Here is a 15184-nt window from a genome sequence, read left to right as displayed (position 1 = left end):
ATGATATTACATACATTGTATGTTGCCTTGGTTTGTTCTATTCCCTGTTCAATAACTTAACAAGACCGCGAGGTTCAAGTTAATTTTCAAATCTGCACATAGCATTCTCATCATCACATTTTCTTCTAATTGTTCTTGCCCGATGTAAATTAATTAAATAACTTGTTTATTTTTATTTTTATCCAAATCCTGAATGAGGTAATGGATTTAAATTATGTTGAAAACCATATTATCCTCCATATTTCTCTGTATTATTTATGATGAATTAGGTTATTCTCCTTCTATCATGCAACAAGTGGTTTGCTATACACACAGTATGCCACTGCTTACTGGATCATTTTTATGTCTCGATTCAGTCGTCAAGTATCCTAAAAGCAATTAAATTTGACATGGCTGTTTCTATTTTAATCACATCCATTGGATCTCCTGTGTTTTTTTACGTGGAAAACGAACAACAGGAGTGACGTTTCATTTCTAAAATCCTACAAACAATGACCGATATTCGAACCGTGGCCGCTTTGTTAATAAACCAGCGACGATGTGTCTCGTCTATCAAGCCCTGGTGTGATATTTAATACAGTAACTAGATTCCCAACAATTGAACATTTCAACAAATTATTCATAAACACAGAAGAGAATGAATTATGGGGATCTATGACTGGTCTTCTTTAGTCCACTCAACAATCTCTTCTCTTCGCTGCTGACCGGTGACACTTCCTTATTTGATTACTTCTTCTAGGATCGTTCACCAACATTTAATGCTCATTAGGACTAAAGAGAACAATATATTATCAGTTATTAATGTTTAAGTGTTGAAATAATATTTTTAAGTGAAGTACTTTTCTCTGCTTCCAAACTTCGTTCTCTCAGTTTTAAAAGTCTCTTCATGGAAAACTTGAATGATTTAACCTCGTTCTAAATTAATGTTTTCCTCTAATATTGGGACCATCTTTGTTCTATCACACTCACTGTACTAGAATATGGTACAAAAATAATGCCCTTATGGAGTAAAATTCAATGAAATGCAGAATTCAGCCTCGCAAATAGGTACAACGAACATCAACTGTGAAAAATATTTTAAATACATACGTAGAGTGAGGTACATGTAATGGTTAATGCTCCATGCGCTTCCGATGTTCAGGAAAGAACATAAAGTTTTGGTGGTATCATACGTCCATGTATATCGTGTTCACTAAGCTTTCACTTCCACACAAAAAAAGAAGTCTGTCTGAAAACAGAGCGATATAAGGATAGTTTCTTCTGCAAACTCACTTCTTCTTTACTGTTGACAGCAACAGTTAACTCATTACATTAGCTTTGATTCTATTTTCCTCTGTACTCTAACATCCTAAGTACTGTTCTAGTTACTTATTATCTACACCGCATTAAATCCTTTTTGGTTTATTATTAACCGATATCACTTTAATCATTGAAATGCCGATTCTCGCTACATTTCCTTTCAAGTTTGAAGATCTTAGATTGCAAGTTTTCAGCACAACGTCCAATTCATCCGCTTAAATCAAATAAACTACATTTTAACATACCTGAATTCTACATGTCATTTAATGCCCTTCAGCAAGTGGCAGATGAGCCATTTATCTCCAAAGTGGCTAAAGTCCAAAATTGTCTATTATGGACAGAAATCAATTCAGAAAGGATACTCCTATTCACTGACACGGTCGAATAACTTATGTCTTAGTTAATAATAACCCATGTGGAAACAGCACCAATGGGTTGGCTTTCTAAACGAAAGGGCTAAGCGGTTGAGTATATAGAGGCGTTAAGTCCAGCTCCCGCTGGACAACTACTGTGCCCTCTACGTTGAAATTGTTGTTGTGTAAGATACATTAATGCCACCGTGCTAGTTCAAATTAATGTTTGTCTTTGACTGCATTTGTTTCCTTTTCGTAATGAGTTTGATCAACATGAAAGCAAATGGATCAGGTGCAGATGACGGACTACGGAATGGACAGAGAAAGTCGAATAATTATATAAAACATGCTGGCGGGCATTACATAAACTGTTACGGGAATTCGGTGAGGCGGGGAAACAGAAGGCTTGTCTAAGTAGTTAGACTTCCAGCTCGAGATGGAAGTAGAACTCCACGGAATTTCATGAAACTATACCTGCTAAGCATCATGAACAACACCACTCGTGGAAGGTGTCCTTTTCTTAACACTCCCGGCACTAAATGCCACACGATAAATAAAAAATAAAAAATTTTCATATGAAAAGTTCATCCCAACTTTTCATCTGGTTCATATTTTTATACCCATATATAATTATTTTATTGTTTAGAAAAGCGTGTTTCGTTCAATCTATTTATTTTCTAATATTTTATTTGAGATAAAACTGCAACCGTCAAATATCTCACAACTGATGAAATATAGTTATGCAACTTGGGAAATTAATGACTCACGAACAGACTAGGAATAATCTATAATATTATAAAAGGAAGTGTTTGTCTGTCTGTCTGTCTGTCTGTCTGTCTGTCTGTCTGTCTGTGAGCGATGCCCAGCAAAATCTACAGCACATAGAGATCTGAAATTTTGAACATAGGTAGATGGAAAGGGGTCCGAATGCACCTCGAAACCGGAATTTTCATTTTCGCTTTCGTTGGTGAGTTATGAACGAAAAACCATCGGAAAACGTGCGTTTGGATATGACAATCCAACGTGCTGTCACCAAGATTAAATGCATCGAGTCGCTGTCGCTAGGCAACGTCCATAAGATACGTAGAGAACACAATATTCAAGGAGCCATTTTACGTCAAGGATGTAGGAAGCTGTTTTTGGTCTTATATGGTGGGAGGGCATATGACGGTGTTGATTCGTCCGTCGGATCGGGACGTTAAGTCTTGAGCTATTCGCGAGGAGTGGCATATATGCCGGCGCCGGGTTTCATCCTCTTCATTATTGCTATCATATATCATGTCATTCATTTCTTTCAACAAGCAACTTTTACAAGAATTACCCGATGTTCTACACAGTTACAAGTCTATCGACTACACGGCAGAACTAATGTCGAATACATAGTTTTCGGGGGTCGCCGAAGTGTATTGTATACTCTGGATTTTTAAAATCAGGAGACAAACAACGTGGGGGTAAGAAAGCCCAGGAACCCTTAGGGGAGGGGGGCAGGGGGTCAGATAAAAAAATTAACGAAAATATTGTCGAATCCATACTTTTTAGGGTCACTGATATGAATAGTGACACTCCAGATTTTTTTTAAAGTTCAACCCCTTTTGGGGTGGGGGTGAGGGGGAGTGATATATAAAATTAAACGAAAATAGTGTCGAAAATAGTTTTCGGGGTCGCCGAGGTGAATTGTACATTCCGGACTTTTAGTAGCAGGAGACAAACCACGTGGGGGTAAGACAGCCCAGGAACCCTTAGGGGCAGGTGGGGGCGAAGGGGCTGAGATATAAAAATAATCGAAAATAGTGCCGAATCCATACTTTTCGGGGTCGCTGAGATGAACAGTGACACTCCGTAATTTTTTAAAGTCCAAGTTCAGCCCCCTTCGTGGTGGGGGGCGATGGGAGAGTGATATATAGAAATAATAATGATATATAGAAATAATAGTGTCGAATACATAGCCGCTGAGGTGAATAGTGACACTCCGAATTTTTAGTATCAGGAGACAAACCACATGGGGGTAAAACACCCCAAGAACCCTTAGGGGATGGGGGGGGGGGGCAAGCGGACTGAAATATACAAATCATCGAAAGTAGTGTCGAATCCATACTTTTCGGGGTCGCTGAGATGGATAGTAACATTCCGATTTTTTAAAACTCAAAGTTTAGCCCCCTTTAGGGTGGGGGAATGTGGAGTGAGATATAATAGTAATCGAATATACTGTCGAATCCATAGTTTTCCGGGTCGCTGAGATGAATAGTAACATTCCGGATGCTTAAAGTCTAACTTCAGCCACCTTTGGCATAGGGGGTGAGAAAGGGTGAAGAAATAAATTGTCATAAATGACCGAGATAATGGACGTGTGTATGTCCCAGTATGACTTTCAAGTATAACTTACTACCTGGAAAACGTACTGTGGGAGTAAGACGCCCCTAGAACCACTAGCGAAGCGGGTAAAATATTATCCACACTAATAAATGGAAGTCTGTTTGGCGCGATCTATATATACTGTACTATATACAATATTAGGGAATAAAAATGAAAACAGACGTAAATTAGTGAGACCATTCTAGGCATCTTAGAAATTTAAAACTTGGTACCAGACAACCTGATGACTTCAGGATCCCTAAAAATATCTCAAATTCTCATAATTCTCTGAGGGGTACATGCTGGGAGTTTCAAACCTGCATAACAACACAGTCGGTGATATTTATCCAGAACCTACAGGTTTTATGGGCTTAAAAGTTTCCTTAAAGTCCTGATTTTTAACCCACTCCCCCATATCAAGATCGCAGCACAATCTCCCAGAAAAGTTATAAAATTGAAATTTTGCAAATTTTAGCATGTAACCGACGGAAAATTTAAGAGATGTAAAAACATTTTATTTTTACCACCGAAAAATATCGAAATATGGAGGCAATTTTAATGACGGTGCAGTCCTTCCTTTCGATGTATTTCGTGGCTAAACGGTACGTCGTATCACAAAACGGATGGTACAATCTCCGTTCAATTTGGAGTGATCTACAACTTCGGCCCCATGACCTTTTGTCGTATTTCTATCCCTTATACATTAATTTTTTCTCTATTTCTGGATTTACCTAAATTTTGCACTTTGTACACGTACAATTGATGGTTTCATTCACTGATAGGAAAGATGGGATCATCAAATTCTACACGAATATTGGCCCACCCAGTACCCATATGTGAGCCAAATTCTATGTTTGAAGCTGTCGCATAAGTATCTGAAAAGTAATGCACTGTGTAAAAATCTTACACAAATTTCACCCTATTCAACGTTTCTAAAACATAATGAATTGTGGTAGACAAGTGCACCTGTCGTTATCATCACAACTCCACAACTCGCACTTTACATTGGAAACATCGTCTGCGGACCTCCGTATGCTTTTTCTCGGATAACGTCAATTTACATGCAATTTAAAAATTATTATTAACTTCATGTAGAGTAATTTACTTCGATATCCGCGTACAATTTGGAATACCGTAGCGAAGCACGGGTACAATTGCTAGTAAGAATAGAAGATAACATATTTTTCCATCCAATATAAATAAGATACTCATTCTACCATCAAGTGCCTCAGGCGGTTGAAGCACTCGCCTTCTGATTCCAGCTTGGCAGGTTCGATCTTGGCTCAGTCCGGTGGTATGCCTATTTGAAGGCGCTCACATACGTCAGCTTCGTGTCGGTAGATTTATGAGCACGTTAAAGAACTACTGCGAGGCAACATTCCGGCACCTCGGCACCTCCGAAAACCGTCAAAAGTAGTTAGCAGGACGTAGAGACCAATATTATTATTATTATTATTATTATTATTATTATTATTATTGTTATTATTATTATTATTATTTATATTATTATTATTATTATTATTATTATTATTATTATTATTATTATTATTATTATTATTATTATTATTATTATATTCGTTCTGAGCAGCGATTCGTTCGATTGAATTTCTCTGATTCAACATCCATACATCTTGATTTTAATTCAGTCCAGCGGAGTGTGCGAGGTGCGTAGAGGCATGACATTTTCGCATTTATGTTCGATTTCGCGAAAAGGAAACCATTTTTCGCGGGTTTTTTTTCGCGAAATACAACTAAACCCGTCACTTGATTCCGCTGTAATCATTTTCTAAAATTATTCATAAAAAGTCTCGTTTATGGATGCGATTTGTGAGTTATTTGTGAACAATATTGATAATCATTCTTTATTCTTTATGTAATCTTTAATAGAGCTATAATATAGGCCTAATCAGTTTTACATAACAAATTACGGAATTACCATTCCACCCCGCATTGCGATACCTTAAGGAAGTTCCTAGAATATTAAAATAGACAGGTAAATTTGTCAATCTGAGAAATCCTTATTCGGTCTTCAATTCCCCCCTTCCCCCTTACACAAGTAGGCCTAATACGGGAATACAATTTGAAGCTCGTTATTTTCCATGAATTTCGCTGCAGTTTCGCACTTGTCGCAAAATAAGTAAATCTCTCTTCAACCTGACCTCATCGCTTTAATTCACTGTAATTTGCAAAAAAATAAAATCACTATTTTCTTAACAAGTATCATACGATTCGTTAAAAATCTCAAACGGAGCGAGTTGACCGTGCGGTTAGGGGCACGCAGCTGTGAGATTGTATTCGGGAGATAGTGGGTTCAAACCCCACTGTCGGCAGCCCTGAAGACGGTTCTCCGTGGTTTCCCAATTTCACACCAGGCAAATGCTGGGGCTGAATCTTATTTTTTTTTTTTACAAGTTACTTTACGTCGCACCGACACAGGTAGGTCTTATGGCGACGATGGGACTGGAAAGGACTAGGAGTGGGAAGGAAGCAGCCATGGCCTTAATTAAGGCACAGCCCCAGCATGTGCCTCGTGGTAAAATGGGAAAAGCCGGGCTGAGTGGCTCAGACGGTTATGGCGCTGGCTTTCTAACCCCAACTTGGCAGGTTCGATCCTGGCTCAGTCCGGTGGTATTTGAAGGTGCTCAAATACGACAGCCCCGTGTCGGTAGATTTACTGGCACGTAAAAGAACTCCTGCGGGACTAAATTCCGGCACCTCGGCGTCTCCGAAGACCTTAAAAAGTAGTTAGTGTGACGTAAAGCAAATAACATTATTATTATTATTATTATTATTATTATTATTATTATTATTATTATTATTATTATTATTATTATTATTAAAATGGGAAAACACGGAAAACCATCTTCAGGGCTGCCGGCATTAGGGTTCGAACCCACTATCTCCCGAAGAGCTGAATATTAACGGTGATGTGGCTAGCAGTCTGGGAGCTAGTCTCTTGGCTGTCGGTCTTCGTTCTCAATGATATGCTCTGAACCAGCGCTGAGTTGAGAATGCCCGCGTAGATTGTAACCATTCGTTCTCAGAATACAGATTTGAATCTTTCTAACGAAGAAACTAGTAAAATACGAGTATAAATTGATTTTTTCTGACATTGAGCCATCTCATTGTGTACCTGAATTAGTCCCACACAGGGCTCCTTGGTGAGGCTGGGGCTTTATCAGGCTTTAATAATTACCGTGCGTGCCGCCATGAGAATAATTTGGTATTGAAAGGCTATGTATGTTTGTAAGCTTTGCCACAAGCAAATATGTTCAGTTAAATATATGTATGGTCGTATCTGGGATTTAATAAAACAAAGACTGGCGTATAATACGGCACGGCTGTGAAGGGGATTCCCCCCGCGCCAACCAGTCAACTGCAGTGCCCTCTGTTGTCGCCAACACGTGCCCGGCTCCTCCCCTCCCCGAGGCCTGGAGTGGCTGGCTCGATCAAACAATCCGGGTCGAGCAGGCAGTGGAGCCGCACGTGGCCTCCTGTAGTAATGTTGGTGTCGCGTGCCCCAACTTGAGGTTGTCACTTTCAATAGATCGTTTGTCAGAGCCCACCGCTAACAGAATATGTTCCATGTTCCTAGCGGCGCGGACATCTCACACAATCTGATTTGGTAATCGTCTCGAGGACGTGGTTCAGGGAAATCTGGTCATTTTGCTGACTCTAGCTACCAGTAACGTAGCCAGGATTGAACGATAGAGGCGGGTGCTATAGTTACAAAATGACCGAGGAGCGAGTTGCCCCTGCGGTTAGGGTCGCGCTGCTGTGAGCTTACATTCGGGAGATAGTGGGTTCGTATCCCACTGTCGGCTGCCCTGCAGATGGTTTTCCGTGATTTCCCGTCTCCACACTAGGCAAATGCTGGGGCTGTGCCATAATTAAGGCCACGGCCACTCGTAGCCCTTCCCTATCCCATCGTCGCCATAAGACCTATCTGTGTCGGTGCGACATAAAGCAAATTGTAAAAAAAAAAAATTAAAAAAAAAATCAAAGTGAATAGTTTTACAGCGAATGGTATGTTCAGATTACAATCTAAAATCTAACTTTCGAGACTTCTTCGAAAATAAATTCAAGAGATCTGTTGGTTTTACAATTATGTCACTGTGAATGTTCGAAAGAGCCAACATATTGAGCCGATTTTCACTCGTTTATTGTGTCAGTGTCTGTTTATTAGTTAGTTTGTTTGTTTGTTTGTGAAATTCCAATTCCATGCGGGTGTCTAACCCCCAGTACTCCCCCCCTCCCTTAGCTACGCCCCTGTTGGTTACTCTATTCTGTGAATAATATAAGCTCCTTCAGTATGCGTATCTGACAAAGCAGCACCCTTCCTGTCCCATTATTTTTTGTGTGGTCAAGCCTGACTGATGATTCCAAGTTCACGGGTTCAATTCCGGCTGAAGTACAGAAGTTGATTTTTGAAGGACGGTCAAAAGATTCGTCATTCTATGGTTGCATGTTAAAGATATCTTGCGGTGTACTTAGTGTCACCCGAAAAATGTTTATCAACTCGGCCATAGTATCCATTGAGTAGAATTCCACTCTCGCCGCTGGATAGCAGAACAATCGGAATGTCTAAATTGATAGGCACGCTGCCTAGACACCACCACTTTAGAAAGGACTGCAACTCGGTAGCTCAGGCCATATTATTATTATTATTATTATTATTATTATTATTATTATTATTATTACTAGCAAACGTACCCGTGCTTCGCTACGGTATTCTATATTGTATACGGATATCGACGTAAATACTGTGCGTGCAACAAATGAGATTGTTTTAAAATTGCATGTCTCTTAGCCTTATCCGAGAAATAGCATGGGGAGATCCACATACGTTGTTTCCAATGTAAAGTGAGGGTTGCGGAGTTGTGATGATAACGCTAGGCTCACTTGCCTACTGCCATTCAGAATCGAGTTGGCAAGTTTATATTATAATTGCAGGCCCCAATGCCTACTGCGCGGTCACAATCGATTTGGGGAGTTTTAGTTACAATGGCAGACCCATTTCCTACTTTCAGACAGGTTACAGTTGAGGAGTTTTTATTATAATACCAGGCAACTTCCCTACCACCAGTCAAAATTGAGTTGTGCAGTTATCATTATAATGACAGTCCCTTTTTACTGCTGCTAGCCAGCTTACTGCCAGTCACACAGAATTAGTGAGTTTCCATGAAAATTGCAGGCAACTATGCCTAATGCTAGTCAAATTTTAGATTGGAACATTTGTTTATAATGGCGGGCACCCTGGCCTAGAGCCAAACTCAATAGAGTAGGGGACTTTCGAACAAAACTGCATGATCCCTTGAATTCTGCAAGACAAATCGAAAAGTGAATTATTAATTAAAATGGTAGGCCCTCCTTACTAATGCCAGTTACACAGGAGTTGGAGAAGGACCCCATTCCTACTGCCAGCAGTCAAAGTCGGTGTAGGGAGTACTGATTACAATAGCAGACACATCCTTTCTCGATCGCTACAAATCGACATCAATGAATATATACAGATGGACATACGAAAGTATATGAATGTTTACAATATTGCAGACCTTCATTTACAGATTAACTGCTGCTAAACGGTACGTAATATCGACAAAGGATTGTACCGTAAGGCGCAGTATTTAGCGATCTAAATGGCTGGTCCTATGATATTTTCTCGCATCTAATCTATTCATGGGTCAGATTGAATCAGAAACGTTGAATAGGTTGAAATTTGTGTAAGAATATCTTACATTGAATTACTTTTCGGATAATTATGTGACATAGCATTTGGCTCACATATGGGTACTGGGTGGGCCAATGTTCGTGTAGAGTTTGATCATACTATCTTTCCTGTAAGTGATTGAAATGATGCACATGAGAAGAAAAGGTTTAGAAATTAATTTCCATTAAGGCAGGTAGATTTCCATTAAGTTTGGTTGTGTGTATTTTGAGGGAGTGCAAAATCACGGTTTCGGTTTCGTATAAACCCCCAATTAGTTCAGGGATTTAGAAACAATATTTGCCTAAAAATCCCCAAAGGACAGGTGGATTCTAATTATGAAGTTTGGTGGAAATATATCCAGTAGTTTTCAAGTTAGAGAAAGACAAACAGAGCAACAAACAAAGAAACAAACAAACAAAGAAACAAACAAACAAACAAACTAACTAACTAACAGACACCAAGGAAACCTACCCTTGGACAGATGGATGCTATATATAAAATTTGGTTCAAATATCTTGTTAGTTTTCAAGTTGTAAGAAGTACGCTTTACACGCACCCGCTCTTGCGTTAAGTCCGCTGGGATTTGTACCGAAAAACGATCCGTTAATGATATCTCCCTTACTAAATCCTGTTATCGAAATGATGCACATGAGAAAAAAAGGTTTAGAAATTAATTTTCATTAAGGCAGGTTCATTTCCATTAAGTTCGGTTGTGTATACTTTGAGGGAGTGCAAAATAACGGTTTCGGTTTCGTAAAAATCCCCACTCAGTTCAGGGATTTAGAAACGATATTTGCGCTAAAACCTACCCAAGGAGAGGTGGATTCTAAATATGAAGTTTGGTGGAAATATATATTTAGTAGTTTTCAAGTTATAGAAGGACAGACAAACAGACAAACAGACAAACAAACAGACAAACAGACACCTAAGCTAAAAATGATGCAGATGGTCATTATTACACCTGAAACGGATAACTGTACGGAAATTTCGCCAAAATAATCAATGTACAGACACACGGTCGTTACGATTTTATTTATATAGATGATGGATAAGCATGAGCACGTTGAAAAGTGCAGACTTCCACTTCGAGATTCATATCTCCTAAACGGTTTATGATATTAAGAAACGGTTTGCGCCATCAGACGCCTCATTTATCGCTCTAAATGTTTGTTGCTAAACCATATCCTCGTATCTCCCATATTAAGGGGGTAAATTGAGTTCAAATTTTGGAAAGGGTGAAATTTGGGCGCATTGTTTACATTTTACATTACTTTTTGCCTACTTATGTATAAGATAGAATCATGAAATTTGGTACACATATGTCCCTTAATCGTGCCAATGTGCGCACCTAACGCGATGATCCTATCATTCTTATACGTGTGTCAAACAATGAAATATACTTGTAAAAATTACCAAATTTACGAACAATCCAGAAATACGGCCAAATTTAACGTATAAGGGAGAGAGATACGACAAAATGTCACAGGACCAAAGTTGTAGATCACTCCGAATTGAAGGGATGTTGTTCCATCCGTTTTGTGATACGACTTACCGTTTAGCCAAAAAATACCTCAAAATGAATGTCTGCACAGTCATTAAAATTGCCTCCATATTTCGATATCTTTGGGGGTAAAAAGTGAAAAATTTTAACATCTTGGAATTTTCCCGTCGGTTAGGGACCAAAAGCTATAATTTCACCAAATTTCAATTGTCTACCTCGTCTGGCAGGTTGTGCCGCCATCTTGATTTTGGGGATAGGGGATAAAAATGAGGAAATTCCCAAAAATTTGTAAGCTCACGAAACCTATAGGTTATCGTTTTGGATATACTATACGACTGTGTTCTTATGCTGAGCCCAAAATTTGAGCCCCCCCAGCGTGCCCCCTTCAGGGAATTTTGAGAATTTAGGTTTTTTCTAGGGATCCTGGGGTCATCAGTTTCCCTCGTACCAAGTTTCAAATTTCTGACATTTCTGGAAGTGCCTCATTAATTCACGTCTTTTTTCATTTTTAAATATTTATATACAGTATACATCGCTCCAGCCCGACTTGCTTTTATATATATAGATTATTATTATTATTATTATTATTATTATTATTATTATTATTATTATTATTATTATTATTATTATGTGGCTATGAAAATATTAGTTCCTGTGTGTGTTTGTAACCTTTGCCACAAGCAAATATGTTCAGTTAAAGAGTTTGATTTCTAAACAATTTTTGTGCTTAAATGTTATACTATGGTGTGTTTCGCAATAGACCGCTTTCATAGTATTTATTAAGTATAACTTACGTTAAGCAGCTCTGTTTACATGATAATAATAATTTCGTGTGGCTATTTCTAGCCTGATGCAGCCCTCGCAAAGCAGACACTCCGATGAGGGTGGGCGGCATCTGCCATATTTAGGTAACTGCGTGTTATTATGGTGGAGGTTAGTGTTATGTGTGGTGTGTGAGTTGTAGGGATTTTGGGGGCAGCACAAATACCCAGCCTCCGAATCACTGGAATTAACCAATGAAGGTTAAAATCCTCGACCTGGTCGGGAATCGAACCCGGGACCCCTGTGACCAAAGGCCAGCACGCTAACCATTTAGCCCTGGAGCCGGACAATATTAGCACTGTGAGCTGGATACGGATTTCAAGCGCCGAACTTCCCTCAGTCAAGACATGGCAATCTTTCAACGAGTTAGAACCGTGGAACGAGCACAGTAGCCTCAAAAGAGGACGATCCTATCACACGATCAACAACTTACAAACCTTAGAACAACTTGGTAGGAGACTAACCATCAGCGAACCGAAAAAAGGACTTACTGGCTATGCTGGATTTCTTGGATGAAAAATATCATTTGTTTTATCGTGAAATTTCCGGTTGAAACATACACGTCAGTTGACAAACTGATTACACAGTGATTTTTCACAACGTATTTCATCGCACAATTTGTGCCTAAATTATAATTAGTATAAGTTTGTGTGTTAAACTGATAAACGGATTACTCCTTGCGTTTATATTATTTATTTTCAGTAACATATACTTGAGAATGTTGGAAAATATTTTTTCTTCTCCAGTAAAATTCACATTTTATGACCTTTCTCATGTCAATGCCTCATTTGTTATTACTTGTTCATAATATCACCAGCTCTCAGTCATTGACAAGCTTCGCAACGTAAATAGTATTGTACATAATATACGCTATTTGCTTTACGTCGCACCGACACAGATAAGTCTCATGGCGACGATGGGATAGGAAAGGCCTAGGAATTGGAAGGAAGCGGCCGTGGCCTTAATTAAGGTACAGCCCCAGCATTTGCCTGGTGTGAACATGGGAAACCACAGAAAACCATCTTCAGGGCTGCCGACAGTGGGACTCGAACCCACTATCTCCCGATTACTGGATACTGGCCGCACTTAAGCGACTGCAGCTATCGAGCTCGGTCATAATATACGCATGATTTAAGTGATTTGATAGAATCTCCGGATGAAACATGTCATTCTTTGTCTAACAGTGTGTATTTGCCCAGGTATATTTTATAATCAGTGTTTTCGACAGACTGAAAAGCCTTAAAACTACAGTAACTGAGTAGTGTTGGCTACTGAATGCATGATTCGAAGCAGTGTATCGATTCATTCAAGTGTTCGAGTGAATTGATTCACGGGAACGGCGAGCTCACGGCACACGATTCAGCTTATTCCCTGCGGACAGTGCTGAGTGGCGCACTCACTGGACGTTGACGGGGAGCCGAGCTTCCGCTGCAGCGAGACAGTGAGCCATGGCACACCGAAAGAATCGTGAACGAGCACGGCTCAGTGAGACACAAGATACACACGGCTCCTTATCGGCACACTGGACACTGGCGGAGAGCCGAGCTTCCGCTGCAGCGAGACATACAGTGAGCCATGGCACACCGAAAGAATCGTGAACGAGCACGGATCAGTGAGACACAAGATACACACGGCTCCTTATCGGCACACTGGACACTGGCGGAGAGCCGAGCTTCCGCTGCAGCGAGACATACAGTGAGGCATGGCACACCGAAAGAATCGTGAACGAGCACGGCTCAGTGAGATTCAAGATACACACGGCTCCTTATCGGCACACTGGACACTGCCGGAGAGCCGAGCTTTCGCTGCAGCGAGACAGTGAGCCATGGCACACCGAAAGAATCGTGAACGAGCACGGCTCAGTGAGACACAAGATACACACGGCTCCTTATCGGCACACTGGACACTGGCGGAGAGCCGAGCTTCCGCTGCAGCGAGGCATACAGTGAACCATGGCACACCGAAAGAATCGTGAACGAGCACGGCTCAGTGAGACACAAGATACACACGGCTCCTCATCGGCACACTGGACACTGGCGGAGAGCCGAGCTTCCGCTGCAGAGAGACATGCAGTGAGCCATGGCAACCGAAAGAATCGTAGGCAGTCGCGGATCAGTGAGACACACACACGGTTCATTATCGGCACACTGGACATTGGCGGGGAGCCGAACTTCCTCTGAAGCAATACATACAGAGCCATGGTACGCTGAAAGAATCATATGCTATAATGGACTCTCGAGCTCAGCTCGTTTGAAAATAATACCCACTTGCATTCACTGTCCTCTTCTTACAGAGAGGTTTAAATAATAGATGGATTTATTTGCAGTGTTAAAAAAGGTAGTCAAAACATAATTCTGAAGTAGTTAGTAAATAGGTAGGCTATTAGGTTATACTATTCATTAGTTTAATGAATCTTAGTATTATAACTGAGTTGATATTTGACAATTAAACTCGACTCTAGCCTGCCCTATGACTATGAGTCATGCTCATGACCACTAAAAAGTACCTGTTTTATACTGGGAAGAACGGCTCAGTATTCTCTCACCTCATATGTCACATCGTTGTACAAGACTTCAATCATATGTGGACAGTAAGTGAGCCGACTTACGCAATAACTTAACCAACAGTATGTTGAATCAGAAAACCAGCGGGCTACTGTACTTCTCAGGTAGCCTATACAAAATATGACGATTTTAAAAATCCTCAGCTGATAGAAAAATACATATTTAAAAAATGACTGAGCGAGTTGGATGTGCGGTTAGTATCGCGTAGCTATGCGCTTGCATTCGGGGGATGGTGGGTTCGAATCTCACCGTCGGCAGCCGTTGAGATGGTTTTCCGTAGTTTCCCCATTTTCACACCAGGAAATGCTGGGACTGTACCTTAATTAAGTCCATGGCTGCTACCTTCCTAATCCTAGACTTTTCCCATCCTGTGTCGCCGGAAACCTTCGATGCATTAGAGTGACTAGCATTTTTTTCTAAGAAAGGAGTTCATAGTATGAAGACCAGATGGCAGCAGCGAGCACTGAATGCTGTTGCTGCTGTCTTACCAGTACATACTACACAGATGCAGTAGGAGCGGTGACTAATGTGCCGTGAATCGGATCACTGTATCGATTCAGTAACGTGAACGGAATCAAATGAA

At 40.3% G+C, this 15184-nt stretch overlaps 1 protein-coding gene across 2 annotated transcripts in view; it reads right to left on the bottom strand.

The window, feature by feature from the left end:
• Positions 1-15184, bottom strand: part of LOC136875743 (tripartite motif-containing protein 3) — a 134609-nt gene that overhangs the window by 23296 nt on the left and 96129 nt on the right. The window lies entirely within an intron of this gene.

This window comes from Anabrus simplex, chromosome 6 (genome assembly GCF_040414725.1).
Source record: "Anabrus simplex isolate iqAnaSimp1 chromosome 6, ASM4041472v1, whole genome shotgun sequence".
Taxonomy (NCBI): Eukaryota; Metazoa; Arthropoda; class Insecta; order Orthoptera; family Tettigoniidae; genus Anabrus; species Anabrus simplex.
This window is presented reverse-complemented; position numbering and strand designations above follow the sequence as displayed.